The sequence below is a fragment of the Pimephales promelas genome, chromosome 1 (assembly GCF_988280905.1).
Source record: "Pimephales promelas chromosome 1, fPimPro1.hap1.1, whole genome shotgun sequence".
NCBI lineage: Eukaryota > Metazoa > Chordata > Actinopteri > Cypriniformes > Leuciscidae > Pimephales > Pimephales promelas.
In genome coordinates this window covers 41464566-41487454 of record NC_142769.1, presented here as the reverse complement: position 1 = coordinate 41487454, position 22889 = coordinate 41464566, and the positions used below count along the sequence as shown (strand labels likewise).

At 36.8% G+C, this 22889-nt stretch overlaps 1 long non-coding RNA gene across 1 annotated transcript; it reads right to left on the bottom strand.

The window, feature by feature from the left end:
• Positions 1–15741: 15741 nt before the first annotated feature.
• On the bottom strand, positions 15742–18292 carry LOC120481055 (uncharacterized). The gene is made up of 6 exons (XR_016168155.1): positions 17983–18292; positions 17466–17520; positions 17313–17364; positions 17159–17202; positions 16971–17031; positions 15742–16868 (listed from the first exon to the last, which is right to left on the bottom strand). It is a non-coding gene; the product is annotated as an uncharacterized LOC120481055 (long non-coding RNA).
• Between the last annotated feature and the right edge of the window lie 4597 nt (positions 18293–22889).

The following is a 22889-nucleotide window of genomic DNA, read 5'->3' as shown; positions in this document are numbered from 1 at the left end:
CAGCCGAATACAATTTTGGCTTGTGGCATTTCAGTCATTAGAAATGAATACATACATTTTGATTGTGCTTCTATAAAATATATTTAGAATACCCATGGGCTCTGAGTTGGAGAAGAAGGTGGAAAGCAAACACTCCCACATCTGAACTGAGGGAAAATTAGAGGTAATAATTGCTATGAAAATGTAATGTAATGCAGATGATTGATTCCTTCTAAGATGCAGCAGTAAAGAACAGAAACAGGATTTGCCAGAGCAGTTCACAACGACTAAAGGAACAAGTATTGTGCCTTATTTTGTCCTTTTCAGATGATGAAAGAGGTAGAAATTGGAAGAAAGTCCTAAAGTGCACTTACAAAAATGACTCATTCTGTTTTCAGTGAATTCATAAACCAGTGTTCATGTAAGTGCAGACTGATGCAGCTTCATGTAGAACATTATTATTAAATCATACATCAATTGTTTTGTATTTCAAAAACAAACTCAAGTTTCGGTGCTGCTTTGTCCATTGGGTGCTGCGGTGACTTGGGGGAATAATAAAACATGGGCCGTGTTCGTTTTTTTTTTTTTTTTTTTTTTTAAGATGTCACTAATGATGCAACAAATAGGCTAGATTAAAAAAATGCAAATGCATTCATAATGTTACAAAAACAATCTATTTAAAATAAAATGCTGCTCTTTTGAACTTTCATCGAACAATCCTGACAAAAATGTCGGTTTCCAGAAAAATAAGAAGCATAACTTAAAATGATAATAATGTTTTGTTTTTGTTTTTCTGAATGAGAGCTATCTAAACAAGAGTGAACCAAATAGTGTTAGAGCACAATCAACACCAGACAATGAGCAACCTCAACTGAGAGCAATACAGAGGGATTTCAATGAACAAAAAAAGGATCATTTATAAACGTTACATATGCACAAAAGAAGGCATACGCTGCTCTCTACGCAATAATTGGTATTTATAAGAAAACTTGATGGGAAAATGTGCGGTCCTTCGCGCAAACTCTGACCCAGACATACGCACAAAAACGGGTGAAATGAGAAATGGCGACACCGTCGGCAGATGGGAGAAACACGTGAAAGTGTGTGAATCTGTAGACTGTTGTGTAAAAGAAATGGCAATACTGGCTCTTATAAATTACAAGAAGACTTCACAAAGCAAGTTCCAAATGGCTTCATTGTGACACACAAATACCCAAAATCCCCACTTCCAAGACTCTGTCCTATATAGGGCACAGGGATACTCACTTACGAATTTGCCCAATGATACAACAACAACTGAATGTGACGAATCGGACAAATTGGAATGATTTCTGAAGGATCATGTTAGACTGGAGTAATGGATATGTATACTCAAATTGAAAAAAGTTATTTCATATTGTAATATTTTACAAAATTTCTGTTTCTACTTTATTTTTGATCGAATAAATGCAGGCCCAGTGAGCATACGAGATTGACAACAAACAGCAATGCTTAAATGAATCAATAAAATATACTAATTTTATAAATGGTATATGAAAAAGTTTGTAACACAAATGTTTAAAACTGCAGATTTTATCATAAATTCCATATATTTCAAAACTAAATGTGATTTAAATATCACGGATGAATCATGCACAAAGCCAGGAGCCATGCATTAAAAAGAGTCAACAGGGTCACTTCTAGGAGCGTATTATTGTACATTCATGCACCAAAGTGGGATGATATGCTTCATAAAGCAATAAAAAAACGCTGAATTCAGAATTGGCCTTTTGGACAACTGGTCAGGAAGGAACAGAAATAGAGAAACTTGTCAGGTGCACGTTGGCGTTATATGTTCCTATTCTGAAAGTCTGGCATTTACAGAGAAAACCCAGTAGACATGATGTTTAAAATAAAGCTGCTCTTTACCTGATATATATGAGGGTGGTTTCATTGTGCAGCAGAAGGTTTCCTCACCCAGCATATGTTTATCTTCTCAAACTGCCTGCTGCTTAATCAAAAACAGTAGGTTCCAAGGAATGATTAATTGGGGGGGGGGGGGATCAGAGGGAATGACAGCATGGGCACTCATTATAAGGAATTATTAAGGTGAAACGAAGACGCTGGATGAGTTTCACGGTTTGACAGGTGAATTTGGATGAGATGCATCTGTCTGTCTGTCTGTCTGTCTGTCAACCATCCATCCATCCTAAATATTAAAATTAAGCCACATGTGTCCTACAACCTTCAAAATTCAAGGCTGTACGACATTCGCTGGCAAACTTTCTGGCAAGGTTTTGGCAATCTAACATCAAAGCTGGTATTGAACTTTCTATTTTTTATGCTTTTTATCTCTCAATAGTTTCAGCAGCAGAATGAATTTCCTTCAAGGTCAGGTTGGTTATAACAGCAAGGGTCAGAAAGGCTTGTGCACTAAAAAAAATCCCCATTGTTTTACCATGTGTTCAGGAAAACTGGACTGAGGAACCAGGGCTGAGCTCATTGACAATCTGAATGAGCTCAGGCAATCTACTCGCTCCAATTCGCTTGAAGACCCCCGAAATTCCAGGCGGTTATCAAGACGTCGGTGAGAAGCAGCGTGGGTCACGTGTTTTATTTTTATTTTTTTCATTTTAATTTATTATAAAGTATTAAATAGTCATAGATTCTATTCAAGCACAGAATATTCATTGAACATCTCAAAGGAGGACTTCACAGGAATCTTCTGGGCATGAATGACAATCACATGAGACTAAGGAAAGGAACAGTTTAGAATCCTTTGAAGAATTAAAGGCTTGTTTCTACACATTCATGCTTTAATGGCTTGGCAAATGGATCCCGCTCACTGTGGCTCCACAGAAGCCCAGAAACTGATTCCTCTGCCAGAGGATGAGGGCTGCTCACCACAGCTTACATAGCACTTAGTGAGAGGCCTTCATGGGTGGAAATCACACCGTCTCTGGTTGGCATCCACTGGGGTCTGTCTTGGCAGGACAGTAGGACAGAGATCCAGGGCAGAGCTGAGAGGAAAAGGGAGAGGCTTCAAATGGCCAATTGTTTTAGTAGTTCGAAAATTAGTTTACCTAGCAAGTCCAATAAATTAACGTTTCTTGATTTCTTCTTGGTCTAAACCAAAGTTTTATTCTAACTGCTTCCAGGTTTATATTTTCAGCAATTTGGGAGCTACTTCAGAGTTAAAGGGTTAGTTCACCCAAAAAATGAAAATTAAGTCCCCCCCATGCTGTTCCAACCCCGCAAGATGAAGATATTTTTGATTAAATTTGAGAGGTGGCTCAATGCTACATAGGCTGCCTAAGTGATCGAAACTTGACGGCCCAGAAAGTCATTGAAGAAAATGTTTAAATACTCCATGTGACAACAGTGGCTCAACTATACGTAGGCCTAATGTTGCAAAATTGCGAACGTAAGCTGTCCGACGAGGGAAGAATCGTGCATACCTTCTGTCAGTGCATTATTTTATATTAGTAACCTCCATCTACAGCATGTGTGTCTTTCCACAGAGAGAGAAGAGAGTACCCACGTTTCAGTGATATGTCTGAGGATAAATCGTCTCGTTTCGTTCCACACATTGCTCGTCGTGGAGGCGGGAAGCTCTGGGAGCAAGAAAGCGAGTGTTTGACGGAAACAGACAGCTCCGGTGGGACATGAGAGTAATTCACAGGAAGAGCAATGAGAGGATAAAGGAAGGTGTGCAAATTGGGTAGGTTTACTGCGTGAGGCACAGGAGCTGTTGACAGTCATCAAGCCTCTCTCAAAGGGCTGAGGGAAAACAACGTTAAAATGCTCAGTCTCCTGTGATCGAATACACATAAATCTCATGCTATTTTCATTCTTAGGTGTAGCTATTGGATATACCAAAGTCCTTTTATACATTAGACACTATCAGACATTATTCTAGGCTAAGTGTACAAGGCTACAAGTGTACAAACTCCAAATGTAATTGAGTATAAATGTAACTGATATATATATATATATATATATATATATATATATATAAAATGCCAAAAATTCAAAAAAAAAAAAACAAAAAAAAAAAAACGTGGATGTCATGTGCATGCTTATTCAGTCTTTAGCTGAGTAGTTTTATTTTACAAAATGACATCGCCACTGGCCTGGCAGCATAATACAGTATTTTTAATCATTTTCGCAGTCAACCGTTTGAAGGGTGATCGTTTTGACATCGTTGTTGTCTGTACGCAAATAACGCAAAGGAAAGAACTTTTCTGTTTTAAAGGGATAGTTCACTTTGAAATTAATTTTTGATATGTTTTAGCTTACCTCAAGGGCATCCAAGATGTAGGTGTCTTTGTTTCCACACCATTTTCAATTTTGACATTTTCTGGTCAAACCGTTGTTGTCTGTCAGTCCTATAATGCAGTTTTAAGGGGGTCCACATCAAAGAGCATGCACAGAAAAGTCAAAATTAAACATGATTTAATGACTCGTGAATGTAAGTACACACTGATGGCCTAAGACACGAAATGAGTGGCTTGTGTGAGAAAACTAACAGTATTTATATAGTTTTTACCTCTTAACAGCTGTCGAACTGATCTGAATCAGATGTCCAACTGAACCGAACTGAACCGTCTCCAGACGTTACGCCGCCGGAAGTGATCTCTTGCGCGTCTACGTCACGCATTGTTTAAACTGAGATTTTGGAAGTTTTACCTGTCACTAAACATATTTAGATATATCGAAATCGTCTTCCATTGCAATTTCCCGTATATCTAAATATGTTTAGTGACAGCCCATTCTCACTCCCAAGGCATCACCTAACTGACGCCTTGGGAAGCATTTGGACATGCTTCAATATCTGACGCTTTAGGCGCCCTTTAGCGTCAGTTAGATGACGCCCTAGGATCGCGTGTACCCTACCCCCACCCCACACCTAAACCTAACCGCGTCCTCTAACAGACGCTTAGATGACGCCGTAGGATCGCGTCATGTAAGTGACGCTAAAGGGCGCCTAAAACGTCAAATATTGAAGCATGGTCAAAGGTGACGCCTTGGGGTGAGAATGCGTTGTTAGTGAAAGCTAAAACTTCGCGCGAGAGATCACTTCCGGCATAACGTCTGGAGACGGTTCAGTTCGGTTCAGTTGGACATCTGATTCAGATCAGTTTGACGGCTGTTAACTAGAGGTAAAAACTATATAAATACTGGGGGTTTTTTCTCACACAAACCGCTCGTTTCGTGTCTTAGGCCATCAATGTGTACTTACATTCACGAGTCATTAAATCATGTTTTTTTATTTTGACTTCTCTGTGCATGCTCTTTGAGGTGGACCCCCTAAAACTGCAGTATAGGACTGACAGACAACAACGGTTTGACCAAAAAATGTGAAAATTGAAAATCCTGTGGAAACAAAGACACCTACATCTTGGATGCCCTTGAGATAAGCTAAAACATATCAAAAATTAATTTCAAAGTGAACTATCCCTTTAATATAATTTGTCATGTAAATGTACTGTAAGGGGCCATTTGGTGAGTATTGAGCACAGAAATTATTCTCCAAAGTTTTGCTTTAGGACCTGGCATACTTGTAACAGTGTGAACAGGTGAGTCCAGGACAACCTACAGTTCCCATAATTCTGTGGGGTAGGGTAATATTTATGTCACAGTAGCATAGCACTCTTGTCTTGTCTGAATCCATTCATTGATTCTATAAACAAGCTTGTTCAGGTCAGGTCATTAACTGCGGTTTAATAGTGATGTTTTTAATGGATGCATTTTAAATCGAGAGCGCTGTTCCTGACCTTCTATCTAAATTTGTTTATGCTGCTCATGCTTAGAATTGTTTGTGTCTATAGGTCACCTTCACTTAATTAAATGTAGGCATGAGGTTGCTCTATGGCATGTATAGGCTTTATCATTGAGGTAATGGGTATATGTAAATAAAGTAGTAGTCTTCTTGGGGTAGAAAAAAAAAGTAGGGCTGTGCAAAAATTAATTGCGATTAATCGCATCCAAAATAAAAGTCTGTGTTTACATAATATATTTGTGTGTGCTGTATATAATTATTTTGTATATATAAATACCTATGTATGCATGTATATATTTAAGAATTAGTTGTGCTTAAATTCTGTATATAAATACAGTATATATATAAATACATAATCTATATTATATAAATATAAATATTTTATATATGAATAACACATTTTCTTAAATATATACATGCATGTGTGTGTCTTTATATATACAAAATAATTATATACAGCACACACAAATATATTATGTAAACACAGACTTTTATTTTGGATGCGATTAATCGCAATTAATTTTTGCACAGCCCTAAAAAAAGTGATCTTTTTCTGTTGTTTCAAAACTCATTTTTGTATTGATTGACACACGAGCCTGAAAATGTAAAGTTTTGATAGCAGGATTCAAAGTTCAAGTTTTTGAACATGATATCGTTAGTGTCTCCATGTAAACTACAAAAATGCAAATTTGTGAAAACTGTGACATCATGCCCAACTTTGTCATCTGTACGTGAAAAAACGAAAGGGAAAACCGTTTCAGTTTTAAATACATTGTTGCCGTAAACTAAACAAGACAGTGAGAACTAAACATGACTTTTATGAAAATAAGCAGAAAAAAAAATATCCACTGGAAAAATAACATCTTACAGGTTTTGAAGGACGTGAATGATTAATAAATAATATAATAATGTTTTTTGTCCTCATTTGGATCTTGACTAGCACGCGGTCACTAATAACTACTGAAAAAGAGCAAAATAAATGAAATGCTGTGCTTGCCTGGAAAATAACATCTTGCAGATTTGGAATTAACTTTTTGGCTTCACTATTCCTTGACAGTAAATGCATCTGCTACACTGTCAGAAAAAAAGGTACAAAAGCTGTCACTGGGGCGGTACCTTTTCAAAAAGATACACTTTTGTAACTAAAGGGTGCATATTGGTACCATAATTGTACTAATATGTACCATGAAGGCACCAATATGGACCCTTTAGGTACAAAAGTGTACCTTTTGAAAAGGTACCGCCCCAGTGACAGCTTTTGTACCTTTTTTTCTGAGAGTGTATGTAAAGATCGGTCTGAAGGAGAATATAATGAGGCGAGATGGTGGACAGTCCAGTTGTAGGTTGTCAGATGGTCATTCAGTGGTCTGACAGCTTGTGGCAAGAAACATGCTTTACATTTGGATCACTTTGACCTCAGTGCTGCACTTACACTTCATTGTATTCTTATATTGATAAATCATTCATTTTATCTTCATCCATTTTGTATATAAAAAGTAGTGAACCACGATTAAATATAAAAACACAGCATTTTGGGCCCAAACGTATGATGTAAAAACAGACCTGTGGAGGCATATGGGTGTAGTCGAACTCTGTTTTGAACTAAACAAATCAAACCAAATGTGTTTTACTTGTCTATGAAGGTGTAGCATATAGGCTAGTTTCACTATCTTTGGCTGAGTCCTTGCTTAGCCTCACCCATCAGAAGTCTAAACACAGCTGTACATCTGCATGAAAAAAGCACAAGAGCGTGCAAAATGTTGGCTTATGCAGCTTCCCTTCAGTCACTGAGATTTGACCTTCTCACGAAACTAATTACAGGAGTGATTTTCCCAGAACTGAGGAGGGAAAAAACTTCAATCATTCATAATCACACTCTCTGTAATTAAAGTTATCGAGACACACACAGCTACCAAAAATATATGCAAGACACAAACACACATCAGGTTTTTCCCATTTCCATTGAAGCAAATTGTTGCCAGAACCATATAGAAGTAGCATGATGTAGCAGATTTACATAAAAAGAAGACAAAGTATTAATCATTAGCAAGAGATGCAAGCTAGCCATATTTATATTTTGCAAAGGGTTAAGTTTGGTCAATTAAAAAAAGGCATATTATCAATATTGAAACCAGTTGTGCTGCTTCTGTGGAAGGCATTATACATCAGAATTATTTGATAAATAGAAAGTTTTGTAACATAAATGTAAAGGCCACCCATTGGCCCAATGACGGAATCCGTGTATGTCTGTATGTCGACGGAAAACATTTATGTCTTTTTAGCGCTTAAGTTCACTTAACTTATTAGAATTTATACTTTCATTCTACGCTTAAGGCCCTTGCACACTGAGTCGTTAAAAAATAAATACAACCTCACGTTACGTCATTCACGCTTGCACACTGTCTCAGAAACTTTCGTCCGTCATAAAAAAAATCCAATCGGGTTCGATTTTCTGCGTTTTTCGCATCCGTAGCAAGCAGTTTGAATCGAGTTTGAATGTTTTGACAATTCAGAGCCACTGAATCACGAATACGAAAAAATGCATACGAAAATTTTGCAATGGCCTTTAATCTGACTCCAATTTCGAATGATTATCCAATTTAGATTGTGTTGCTTAGAAAATAATCACAAATATTGATTATAATTTAATTTAGATCTTTGATAACTCTGGGTATCCCAAGATTAATCAATTATTAATTATTCATTCATTAACCCCTTACCTGTCACCCCCCTTTTTGATAATTGACATTAAAATGCACTATACAAACTTAAATGGTTGTAATTCAAGAATGCTTTGGAATACCCAAGTTTGGTCTTGTTTTAAAGAAAACAATCAGCAGATTATTACTGAAGTGAAAGCACTTAAAAAAAAAAATTAAACTATGAAAAAGTTATGGAAGCTATAATTTATAATTTAGTAAAATCAAATAGAATTTATTAATATATTTTTTTATGTAAAATAAATATTTTACAAAATATTTTTACTATAAAATGAAAGCTATATATCGAACCAAGTTGTGTTCCAAATTTAAAGTTGATATCACAAATTTTGAAGTTACCATGTTTAGGCGTTATACCAAAAATAGCCACCGGGTGCCATTGAATTCCATTGAATTTAAGGGACCCTATATTGCTTTGAGACGTGACATCGCGAATGTGCGCTCACTATCACAATCTAGCCAGTTCTGGCGTAGTCAGAGGATGCAGTGCAAACTATTTTACCCTTAAGCGGTCGCTCTCTGCTTACTCATAACAAAAGGTGTAATTTTTGAATAGTCGTGAACTGAATCTTGCTAAGTCAGTGATGGATAGAAATTAGAAGGTCTCCTTAATTATGTGCTCCATACTCCATTCATTAGTGCCTTCAGTTTGATCTAGAGATTTGAGGTAACACCAGACTCCACAAAGATGACTAAGAGTAAAAAATGTATACCGGACACAGACACACAGCGGTGTGTGAGTGTCTTCCCGAGGCTTACACTTGGAACACACTGACATAGCACTGCATGGGGGTTTTCTGGTTACAGGTTCGCAAAGACTGTTCTGCCACTTACCCTAATATATACCTGGACCATAATAAAAACAAATATTTTTCAGAGTTGTTTTTGGGTCTATTTGTGAACCTCAGGGGGTAACACATGGTTTCGGGGAAGAGGGGAAAATTATCAGATATCTTGAAGTCAAGAGACACCACCCAAAGAGGAAAACAGGATTCTCCTAAGTTTTCAATCTTTCTCATAATACCAATGAATGACTGCACTGAAATGAAGACATTTAAAATGATACCAACATGAAAAGGAAAAACAATAGATTCACAAGATACATCATTTGTGATATATACACAGTGAACTTTTAGTGACTTGAATCAGATAGAGGAAAAGGAAGGGAGTAAGGAGAGGGGGGATGCATATATAAACAAGGAGATAAGTTTGGGCAAGACAGTAGTGTCCTATGCTCTTTCTTTGCGATCGTCTGTTCAGGGTACATTGTGTTGCTTTTTTTGCAGTTTTATCTCAGCAGGAAAATCAAGTCTTACATAAATATTCCTTTTTATCAGTTCAATGCATCCTTGCTGAAAAAAAAAAAAAATCCATTTACCCCCAACCTGTTGCATCAATAGATGCCAATGGCATATTCATAGTTTACTACATATTGTACATCTCATCATCACCCTTCTACACCCTTCTTATACATACACACTCAAACAGGGTGTAAATAAGGGATGGCAGGCACAGCAGAGAGAGAAGAGAAAATGTGCTGCCAAGGTCTGTTTGCCACAGTGTGGCATCTCTGCTGTGCCATGTGGGCAGGAGGAAAGAAGCTTTAACAAACTCTCTCTCTCTCTCTCTGTGTGTGTGTGTGTGTGTGTGTGTGTGTGTGTGTGTGTGTGTGTGTGTGTGTGTGTGTGTGTGTGTGTGTGTGTGTGTGTGTTTCTAAGGCTAAGCACCATGAATAACTGTCTGGGGCCGAACGTGTCTAGACACCATGTCATCTGAGTGGGCGTTCCTGCAAGTGAAAGCGGAGTGTCTTCTTTTTGTCTAAAGATCACCTTCACAATTAGTTTTAATTTGTTCGAATAATGGCAGTTAAATATAAAATTGCTTTGCAAAAGAACTTTTCTGCATTACGCTTTTAGGGCTAAAATACCAAGTACATTTTAATAACTATTGAACCGATTGCAGTAGTTGAAATTCCTTGGCTTCTGCCTATTGTCTATTCATTTTCAACATATTGCAATTTGATGCAACAACACCAATCAGGAATGATTTAATGTATTGACATTGAACTTATTTTTTTTGTTTTTTTGTTGTTGTTTTGTTGTTGTTTTTTGTTGCAATACCCTGAGCAATCTTGCTATCTTTAGCATTTGATAGGACACCAATTAAATTAGGCTGTCTCTTGGAAACACATTGGCTTACTGAAATGAACCCTAATAAATTATCATTGCCTTAGTCATGGCCAAAAGTTTTGGCCTGACATGCAAGGAAATTGCTGCAAAGATTATTGCACCTGAAAGAACACAAGAGTGTCCAGCGCCAGGACCGTCTCCTCTTGACGAGTCGGCTATGGAATTGGGTCACCACCAGTGTATAGCTCGCTCAATATCGGCAGCTGGCGGGTCTGAGCAAAAGCCAAGACTTTTGGGCAACAGCCTGGTGTCAAGAAGGGCAGAAAAGAAGCCACTTCAAGGAAAACATCAAGGACAAGAATATGACAGAAAACTGGTGCAAAGTTATTTTCTCCAATGAAACCTACTTTCTACAGTTAGGAACATCTAGAAAATCGATTGCCCGGAGAAGAAAAGGTGAACTTCACCACGAGTTCTGTATCGTGGCAACAGTGAAGCATCCTGAGACCATGTGGAGATGCTTTTCATCTAATGGAGTCAACTCTTTCACAGTTCTGCCCCAAAACACTTCCTTGAATAAAGAATGGCATCACAATCTCCTGGAACAGGAACTTCTCCCAACAACCCAGGAGCAATTTTGCAATGATCTGTGCATTTCCCAGCATGATGGAGCACCATGACACAAGGCAAGAGTGATAATCAACAAGGCAACTCCACAGATCTTAATCACATAGATAACCTGTATTCTAGGCATGATACACACACTTTTCTACCATTTTTCCACACTAGACCCATTTTCATTAGAGAACACGCATCACACATTTATTTCTCTGATACTTTTGCAGGTGTGGGCAGTGCAGATTTTCATTTTTAAGCTTAATTTTTCTCCCTTGCGTTCAGTCCAAAGTAATCAGCACTAACAGCCCAGACATCAAGCATCAGTCACAATCAACAGATGCCACATTCCATCAGGCAAAATTGAGAAGTGAAGTGACAGGCTGGCAAATGAAGCGAATCTGGACTAATTTTCCCAGCTACCCTCCCAACCATGAGCACAAACACACATCGTCATATCAAAATATGGTTATCGTGAATGGAGATTTTCTATTTTCCCAGGCCTAATTCTGAGGGTCATATATAGAACGTATAATATTCTGTTATGTAATTAGATAACAAAAAGATAGCACTGTATGTGTAATTAAATGCATCTCAAGTCACCAGTGTGAAGTTAACATCCCTAAAAGTGTCCAAATACTCTTTGGGTTCGTTGCACGCCTGCATAAATTACAAATCCTGAAAGGAAAACCATTTATTTGTAATATAATTACTTCAGATTCGTGTTAAGTTAATGAGGAAACAAATGCATTCAACCTCTTTTTTGTGTAGATAAATGAGCCGTCCAGTCTGACGTTTTTCCTCCCAGCTTCCTGTCGTTTGATTTTTCCATTTTGTTGAACTTGGAGACCTAGTGATGTCTTCAACTAAAAATATACACAACTGTGTTTTGTGTTGTCACACACAGCAGGTGTCATCTCACTTCCTAATTGCATCCTCAAGATCACCTACACGGTTTCTCCGTTTTCCTTGTCTGTCTGCTTTTCTCATTTTCTTTGAATTTATGTTTCCTTCAACCAAGAGAAGAGTCCCAGCTAACAGGAAATGTTCTCAGACATTTGGCTAATGTTCTGCCAAGGCTAATCTCTCCAAGTTATGAACAAACATTCGTCCGGTATAATGTTAAAGGGATACTCCACCCAAAAATAAAAATTCTGTCATCATTTACTCACACTCAAGTTGTTGCAAACCTTTATGAGTTTCTTTCTTCTGCTGAACACAAAGGAAGATATTTTGAAGAACGACTGGAACCAAACAGTTGTTTGGCACCATTGACTTCCATAGTAGAAAACCATGGTGCCAAAGATCCAATCGTTCTTCAAAATATCTTCCTTTGTGTTCACTGTTCAGCAGAAGAAAGAAACTCATACAGTTTTTGCAACAACTTGAGGGTGAGTAAATGATGACAGAATTTTTGGGTGGAGTATCCCTTTAATAGAATGTCAGTTCAATATTATTGGGTCTTTATTAATATTCTCAAAAAGTTAACACAAATAGATTACTGCTTGTTTGAGAATGTTTTTAGAACATTCAAAAGTAACATTATGTTTGCAAATAATGTTTGCAAAATGATAAAATGTCAATTATAGTAGCTATACTGGTTGAAAGAAAGGCATCTGGCTGCTGTCCCACACATGATGTGACTAATTGACTGAAGTGTTTTAAATGAATAGTTAAAAACAACAATGTCAAATATGGTAAACATGAACAAACATGAAAGATTCTGTTCAAGTGTAACATGAGCTTTAGGAAATGTCACCAAGGACTGTTGAGTATGTAAATGTATTTTCCTTGCATTGTCACATTTATTCAATCACTTTTTTGTTTTGTTTTTTCGCATTGGTTTAATGATTTATTTTCTAAGTTATTAAAAAGATGACAATTAAATGATAAAATGTTTAAATTTAAAATCATAATTTTAAATAAAAAAACATTTTAAAGATTTTTTTTAATTACCTGCATGTCTAATGACTATTAACCAACATCAGAGAACCGTGAACATGCAAATGTTGAAAAATTGTTGAATTATTGAAATATTATCTTAAACTGTCAGGGGGAGGGGACATCCCCTGTAAATATTTTAGTTCAAAGGGGTTCATCAGCTGACAAAAAGGTTTGGGAATTCCAGATCAAAGTATTAAAATGATTTATAATAATATAATAATAAATAATAATCAAAATAATATCAACACAGTTTTAGATTTTCACCAGTCAGTTTTTGTATTTCGTAAGCAATTTGACTAACAAAAATGTGATAAATAAGTGCAGGAATAAATCTAATTTCTTAAGCAATTATTTGTTTTTGTTTTTTAATATGGTTACTATTAACGCTGGTTCTTCCCGCAGCATGTTACAGATTTAACTGTGGTTACCAGCTGGATGGATTTCCCCGTGTATCTGCTCAGGAATAGTGCTGCAGATTGGAGGCCCACCAGCGTCTGGATGCTTCCCACATTCCTGCCTGAAGACTCAGTGAACGATAGCAGCATAAAACCACAGGAAGTCTTGGCTGCTGTTTCCTCTGTGGGGGGAAAAAAAGTGTATGCGTCAGTTATGGTTTGTTGGAGATAGATGTTTGAAATTATAAGTGATGGACAGCAAGAAAGAGAAACCTAATATGAAAACATCAAATATTAATAGGCTGGAAAAGATAATTTCAGGAACTTCCATTATCCTCTCCATTGTCATTCCAAAGCAGAATCTATAAGGTTTTGTCCATAGAGATTTATACATAATATATTTGTATATACTGTATAACAAAAGTAAAGATTTTCGGTCTGTATGAATTCAGAAGTCTTAAAAGATAGTGCAAATGTCATATAGTTTTATGGTGTTTTTGAAATATTTTTTAAAGCTTGACAGCTGCTGGTCATAAAACTGTCATGATATATGATATGTTTAATGCTATGTATTACAGTGTTGACCAGCACATATATCAGTGCAGTAGTGACTCAGGCAAATGTAGAAACACATATTGGTCGGTTTTATTCTATTAAAAAATTTAAAATGTTGGTTTTGTTCTAAGAAATGGTAAACAATTCTCAAAAAGTATCAATGAAAATATGATCAGTTGTCACAGCTGAAAATTCGGCAAAAAAGTTGGAAAATTCGGGTGCGCATGTCTGAGTATTCAAAGTATTAAATCCAAGAATATGGGTAAGCAAACGACCAATGACAAAACAAGAACTGCTAAACATCAACTAATGAAAGAACAGAACTGATATGAAGACAATGAACCAATGAAGACAAGTTAAAAAAAAAAATGTTACATAAGAATATGAACAGAACTGTGGGCCTGTCCAAATATCCATATGCGGTCTTGGCCGCTTGAGAGCGAGTGAACACAACAAGTAGTAAGTGCGCAAGAATGTCCCAGATCTGAAAAACGGCAAAGCTCAGTGCCCTTAACACTTTGGAGCGGTATTCAAGAGTAAGTGTATCCCATCATGCATCATGTTCTGGAAGTCACATGCCCCGAAATCGTGAGATTCCGAGGAAAATATTCCACTGATTGTGGATTTGCATAGGATTTGGTTGTACACAAAGTGTTGCACATTTTATTGGTGTAAAGATGAGGGTACTTAGTACAACACTTGCAACTGCTTTTATAACTTCATTAGAAGTTCAATAATTACTAAATTGTGTCGTCTGTTACATATGGACTACTCAATAGACGTTTATTTTATTTTAAAGTATTAAAAATCGAAATAAAGCTCTGTTTTAACAAAACTATAAGTGTATCCCATCAAGAAATCAAAGGTTCTACACACACTTGCGGAGTTTCCAAATAAAAGACATGACTTTAATCATCTGGACTAGACAATCAAACAGTCAAGTGGGTTCCACATTTTCCAAATTGAGCAGTCATTTGGTGTTGAGAAATATATTTGCCTTTTAGTTCAGTTACTATAATGTCTCGAATTTCAAGGAGAATAACTAAACTGTGATGTAGTTCCTTACAGTGGTGGGATATTACTTATATCATGTTAAACATTTCAATACATTGTTACCTGAGATAATTTTTTAATTTCTGTGCTTATATTCTTTTGCTAAATAAATCCCTGCAAATAACACTGCATGAAAAGTGGGATTTTCGTCCCCGTAAACTGCCGGAAATCTCCCTAATTTTCGGCAGTTAACGACAATTTACAGACTGTGAACGTCGCGTTCCACTGTGCCACATATTGACGGAAACGAACCATGACGTATGCATGCAGCGCTCGCGGAGGTGCGAATGGCCCTAATTAGCATATGAATAGCAGCACTGCGCGCGCCTTGCCAGAGAATGGCTTGAATTTCCTCACTCAGTATTGGTTGAAATTCACTACATTTAAACAAGAAAATCACTCGTGATTGGTTGGCAGATCTGTTACTATTGGTCAGCCGACATAAAATTATAATAATAATAATCATATATATATATATTCATATGATATGCTATTATGTTGTTTATTCATGTCATTGTTATCCTATGGACTAAATTATTATTACCATCAAGGACATGAATTTATTGAGGAAAGGAACATTTGCCACATACTGTTTATTCAAAGAAATAGCTTTATTAGAACAAACACAAAACTATGTACACAGCATAGGAGAACATCTTTCAAAGCACAGAAAACATGTCCTCCACCCTCTGGAAACATGGGACAACATACATACATACAGCACTACAGTTATACAAATAAATCAATAATATATTGCATCTCTATTCAAAAATAAATTGCCCTGAATGGCATCAGAATTGGGCACCAGATATATCAAACACAATGTACAGTGGAGCCAGAATTATGAACGAATAATAAGGATGTAATTTAAAGGTATGGTTCACTTTGAAATAAATTTTTGATATGTTTTATCTTATCTCAAGGGCATCCAAGATGCAGGTGGTTTTGTTTCCACAGTATTTTAAATTTTGATATTTTTAGGTCAAACTGTTGTTGTCTGTCAGTCATATAATGCAGGTCTATGGTCACCACCTCAAAGAGCATGCACAAAGAAGACCAAATTAAACATGATTTAATGACTCATAAATTAAGTACACAATGATTGACTAAGACACGAAATGAGCGTTTTGGGAAAGAAAACAAACAGTATTTATATTGTATAAATGTGTGTGTGTGTGTGTATATATATATATATATATATATATATATATATTTAGATATACACAAAATGCAATACATCTTAATATGTTTAGATCTTCACAGTAAAACTTCCGAAATCTGTGTAAACAATGAGTGACGTACCAGTGCAAGATCGCTTCCGGCACTTTCCGCCGCATGCGCAGATCATATATATATATATATATACACACACACTGTTCATTTTCTCACACAAACCGCTCGTCTCGTATCTTAAGCCATCAAGGTGTACTTACAGTTATGATTCATTAAATCATGTTTAATTTGTACTTCTCTGTGCATGCTCTTTTAAGAGATCCCCATAGACTTCCATTATATGACTGACTGATGCCCTTGACGTAAGCCAAAACATTTCAAAAAATAATTTCAAAGTGAACTATCCCTTTAAAACTCTTAATTCAAGTCCTGTAGGCTTGGCTCATCAGGGCGAAGTGAATTTAAGTCTTTGCGACGCGTGCTTGAGGTTCACCTTGATGTACATACACCTCAGTGGCTGTGGAACCGAATTTCATGACCCCTTCTGCAAAGTTGAAAAAGACAAATGATTTAGATGTATGCAAAGGCAATCTGCCCCAAGTCCCCACATTTGTAAGCAAAAATATGTTTCTTCTGCATCCACTACCTGGTTTCCTTCAGGCGATGGCGGATGTCGACCAGTAGTTTCAGGACCTTTTTCTGGAACACTGAAATAAACGAACACATTTGGTGAGGTTTGCAATGCTCTAATTAGAATAACAAAGTTTGCTAGCTCACAAGAGAGAAGGTGTCTATTAAAAGTGTCTTCTCCACTGCCAATAGATCAACACTTACCACCAGGGTTCAGTCACTGCATCTCCCAGTCTCAGTCACTGCATCTATACCACAAAAAAATGTGTTTTAAAAGTTATTATCAAATGATGAAACTGAACAGATTTATAAGATATTTAAAAACTTGGTCAAACATTTATAACTGAATATAACATGCCATGTTCCAGTTCTCTTTGGCGTTTTCACCACTGTCTCACGCTCAAAGTCATCTATAAACACAGACGTTAATCCAAATTAGTTTAGGTTTATTTTTTTTTGACTGGGGTCTGTTCAAAAGAAAAGAGGATGAGATCACAACACGTAACGTTACCTTATTTAGGTGTTTTTTCTCCCATCAGCGAAGGACACCTCACTCCTAACAGCCCCTGAGAGACAAAACAAATCACAAACATCTGAAGATTTCACTCATCACACAAAGTGATGCAATTTTACAAACAAGGATAGCCTACACTAGAGCATACAAGCACATTACGCGCTTTGTTTTAGGACCCTGGCACTTATTATTTTTTCATAATTTCTGACGATATTCAGAGTAAATGAGTTAGTTTGATTACTATCAAAGAATGGTAGCTAACTTGCAGCCAGATAACAACGTGCAACCCAACGTACAGTTTAGTGTCCCAAATTTGTTCAAATTGAAATGAAACAAAAAAAGAATTAAGAGCAGCAAGCTAACGCAAAACAAAAAACTGTTCCGTTAGGTTAACACCCTTGGACATTCGCGGCAGTAATCACAGCCGATTTGTGAAGTTTAAGACAAAAACGCTAAACTACCAAAAACTATAAGTAGACATGGACATAGAATTCACTAAGCTGGACGAACTTACCTTCAATTTAGAGGAAAAGATGGGTTCCCCAGCGATCATGACGGCGAAGCAGGCTGAATATCTGTGTAGTTACTTTCTGCTTAAAAAAACACGCCACATGCCTGGCACGTTGCCTCAGCCAATCAGAGTGGCTGACGTTACAGGTTGGATTATGACGATATGCTGCCTCAGCCAATCAGAGTTACGTTCACTGGTTTTTGACTCAGGTTGAAAGGCTGTCGTCGGCTGTCCTTTGACTTTTCTGCTGCTGTTAGTTCATTTTAAATTAGGAATAAGGTGGATATACCTAAATAGGCTACCATGAAATGTAAAAATACATATATGCATAAATAAATAACTTTATTAGGTTACTTAAGTTAAATAAACCAGTCAAAAAAATTGTAAAAACAAAAACAAAAAACATCTGTTTATAACTGTGAATTAACATCAAAGATGTTATCATATATTTTGAAAACTGCTTCCGTAAATGTTATGATGAATCTTATAATTTTATTAGGAAAATGTCATATTTATAAGAGTAAAATGAATAATTCTAAACCTTGTTTGAAGTTTTTTTTTTTTTTTGGTCTAATTTTTAGTTTTCAGTATATTCTGTCTCTCAAATGTATCGATAAAAATGTAGTGATACAATTGTATTTGCTAAAGAATATTGAAGCTAATTGAAGCTAATTTTCTTTCTTTAAATAGTACAAATTACTGGTTTCTAACTTTCTCTTAAATCATAATATTATACACAATAGAGATAGTCCCTTTCCTGTTTTTATTTCATTTGTTCAATTCTGTCCTATTTTTATTTGTTTCTTATTTATTGTGAAATTATTATTTGTTGATTGTTATCTTTTTGGATGTCATGTTATTGTTGTAATTGTTGTGCATTATGTGCAATGTTAAAAAAACAAAAAACAAAAAAAACACAGCAATTAGGTTATACTGAGCCTGATCTTGTCTTAGAATGAAGTTATACCTTTCAGAAAAATGTTACCTGGGGTGAAACTACCCTACCCTTATTTGCATGTGTATAGCTCACAGCATTTACATTTACATGTCAAAGCCTCCTCTAGATTTAGGAGAAGGGGGGACAATGGGGGGACAACTGCCAAGCAAGGCCCACGTCAATTTCCGGCAATTCACAGCAGTTTTGAGTGTTACCTGTAAATTGCCGTGTGCAGTCGTAAACCTGAACTTCCACGACAATCTACAGTGCCGCTTACTGACGAAAATCCCACTTTTCATGCAGTGTAAGTTTATATCTGAGACAGAAATTCACCACCCTACTGGTTCCAAGAATATACGAGTGCTCCTCAAAAGCACTTTAAGAAGTCCTGCATTTAATTTCAGTGTTCTAGTAGCTACACAAGAAAACATCAGCCTGGCATTTTCAGGCAATCAAGCAGAAGGGCTTGCTTTTTCATTCACTTTTCCCAGTATTGCAGAGAGAGAGAGAGAGAGAGAGAGAGAGAGAGAGAGAGAGAGAGAGAGAGAGAGAGAGAGAGAGAAAGAGAGAGAGAAAGAGAGAGAGAGAGAGAGAGAGACTTTGACTTTTAGGGTCTCTTTTATTTTACAAAATTATAATCCTTCATATATAAAATTAAATTACACTCTAAAAGTTTTTCCCTTTAAAACCAGAAGGGAACGACCATGTACTATAGACATAATCAACAATACTCCATAGGAAGAAAACAATAACTATTTTTCCACCTTAGATATTAACTTGCAGATTACCATCAATGTCTACTTCACACACACAATGATTAATTCCCCATTTGCAGTTAAACATCTCAAGATTGTTAACTAGCTTATAATAAGCATACTCTATTTTAATACGTGTTTTTATCAATCCCTTCACAATTGATAAAACATCAGTTGACCCTGTATCATTTAATTTTCCTTTGCGGGACAACCATATTGCCATTTTTACCTGTCCAAATAAGAAGTTTATTAAAACATGTACGTCTTTATTGCTTCTACTGTATCTCGGCCCATAAACAAAGACCATTGGGGTAAAAACCATGCCCAACGTTTGGCACCATCTCTCTAATTCAGCAAAAAGCCTCTGCAATCTCCCACAATTAAAAAACAAATGGAAAATTGTTTCTTGCTCTCCACAAAAGGGGCAACCCTCCCCTACCTCTGGATCAAGGTGTGCTCTGTGTCTGTTTGTGGCTATTATCCCATGCACAGTCCTCCACTGAAGATCTCCAGTCCTCTTCTCAGTAGGAGGCTTGTACAGGGACCTCCAGCTACCTTTAGGGGAAGCGTCTGCTCCAAACACCTCCTGCCATTTAGACTCCTTTACATTGTCCAACGTTTGAAGGTATAAAACTTTCACACACAGTACATAAAGAGCTTTTTTCCCAACATTACGTAAAAGTCCAAGTTGGGGTGTCTCAAAAGACAGCAGTCCACCCTCAGATTTAGTCCATAATCCAGTGTCTGCAGAAATAGACAATTCTGGGAATGAAAAAAAATCTTCATCATGTGTTTCTAGAGAAAGTCTGTAATCCACTGGTAGAGCTTCACTTAACTGAGTCAGTATGTTCTGAGCGAGCCGAGTTGATCTTATGCCCAGTTTTCCAGCCAAAACGTCAGCAGATATCCATCCTTCCTCAGATAAAAATTGTCCAATTTTTAAAAAATGTGCCGTTTTTAAAGTATTTCTCAGAGATATTGACTTTAAAATATTCAAGTCCACTGCAGGATTGAAAAGAATTGGTTCTTCTTTTAGCCACATTCTTTGCACACCGTTTTGCTCTCGAGAAATTCTGCAAACTGTCCAAGATGTTAAAATAGACCTGTAGAAAGCTGTTAATCCAGACAGGTCTATCTTGTTGATGTCCATGAGGAATAAATGCCGGTCTAGTCCCATATTCCCAGCTCTCCTCAATAGGGTACAGGCGATACCAGCCCAGCTCACATCTTCCCCATACAGCAATTTTTTCACCGTTTGGAGTCTGAAGGCTTTGATTCTTGATCTTATGTCTACTAGTCCTTGTCCTCCTTCTTGTATCGGTAGATACAGCACCGATGCCTTCAACCAGTGTTGCCCCGACCAGAAGAAATCAACCAGGCACTTTTGTAGTCTTCGTACTAAATCCTCCGGAGGTTCTAGAATTCTCATTCTGTGCCACAAAGATGCTGCAGCCAAATTGTTACAGACAAGCACTCTTCCCCTGTAGGACAGCTGGGGCAGCACCCATTTCCAGTGAGACAACCTCACACACACTTTTTCCAATAAACCCTCCCAATTTTTCTTCCTAAAGTCTTCTGTCCCCAAGAAGACCCCTAAATATTTAAAACCTGCCCTCCCCCATTTTAAATCACCCGGGAGTGATGGACTTTGAGGTTCCTGACCACACCACAGAGCATCGCTTTTGCCCCAATTGACCTTTGCTGAACATGCTTTATTATAACACACTAATGCCTTTTCTAACACTTTGACATCATTTTGATCTCTAATTAAAACCGTGACATCATCTGCATAAGCAGAAAGTTTGATTTGTTGGTGAAAAAAAGCATCAACATTCAACCCTTTTAACTCTCTTCTCAGTCTGCACAACAGAGGCTCTATTGCTATACTATAAAGAAGGCCAGACAGAGGACAACCTTGCCTAATTCCCCGCTGTACTTTTATCGGAAAACTAAGGCCACCAGCTATTTTGACCATACATGTTGCTTCAGTATATAGCATTTTTACTTTAGAAATAAAACTGTCCCCAAAACCAAAAGCTTTTAAAGTCTCAAACAGAAAAATATGATCAACCCTATCAAAGGCCTTTTCCTGGTCTAAGGACAAAAAAACAACATTAGTGCCAGTTTGGATTGCAAAATCAATAGCATCCCGCACTAAATGTAGATTATCAGATATACATCTATTTTTTACACAATAAGACTGATCTTTATGGACAATTTCATGCAGTACACCATTTAACCTGTTTGCTAGAACTTTAGAGTATATTTTATAATCCGAGCACAACATAGCCACCGGTCTCCAGTTCTTCAATAGTGTCAAATCTCCTTTTTTTGGGAGCAGCATTAAAACTGCTCTCTGACAACTTGTAGGAAGAATTCCTTTACTTAGGCAATTTTGAAGTACTTCCAGAAAGTCTTTCCCAATAATGTTCCAAAAAGTCTTATAAAAATCAGCCGGTAAACCATCCAATCCTGGCGCACGGCCTGAAGATAGTCCCATGACAGCGGTGGTCAGTTCCTCAAAATTAAGTTCAGTTTCTAGGGAAAGTCTATTTCCTTGAGTAATCTTAGGAAGATCTTGTAAAAGTTCATTCCTGCATTGTTCCTCTGTATTTTCAACAGCATAGAGTTCAGAATAAAATTCAACAGCAATTCCTCTCATCTCCTCTGGGTCTGAGCTGTCATGTCCATTAGTGTCTTTTAAACAGAACATTCGTTTCTCTATCCCAGCTTTACGCTCCAAATTGAAGAAGAAAGTTGTAGGACCATCCACATCTCTTATTGCAGTGAACCTACTCTTCACAAGCACTCCTTTAACCTTTTCATTAAGAATTGAACTAAGTTCTTTTTTTTTCCCCTCCCACAATTCTTTTAAAATTAAAGGTTCACTTTCAATCATGTCTTTTTCAATCTCCATAATTTCTTTTTCTAGCCCATCTATTGTATTTTTTAAAACTAATGAAGAGTGAGATGTATATTGCTGACAAAAATATCTTATGTGCACCTTTCCAACTTCCCACCATTGAGTAATGTCTTCATAATTATTCTTCTCTCTTTTCCAGGTCTCCCAAAAATCTATAAAATATTCACAGAACTTTATATCTTCTAACAATTTGACTTTAAAATGCCAGTAGCAGCTTTTACGATTTGTTATTTCCAATGAGCATTCAGCTGTGATGAGTTTATGATCAGAAAGTGATGTTGGCATTATAGCAGTT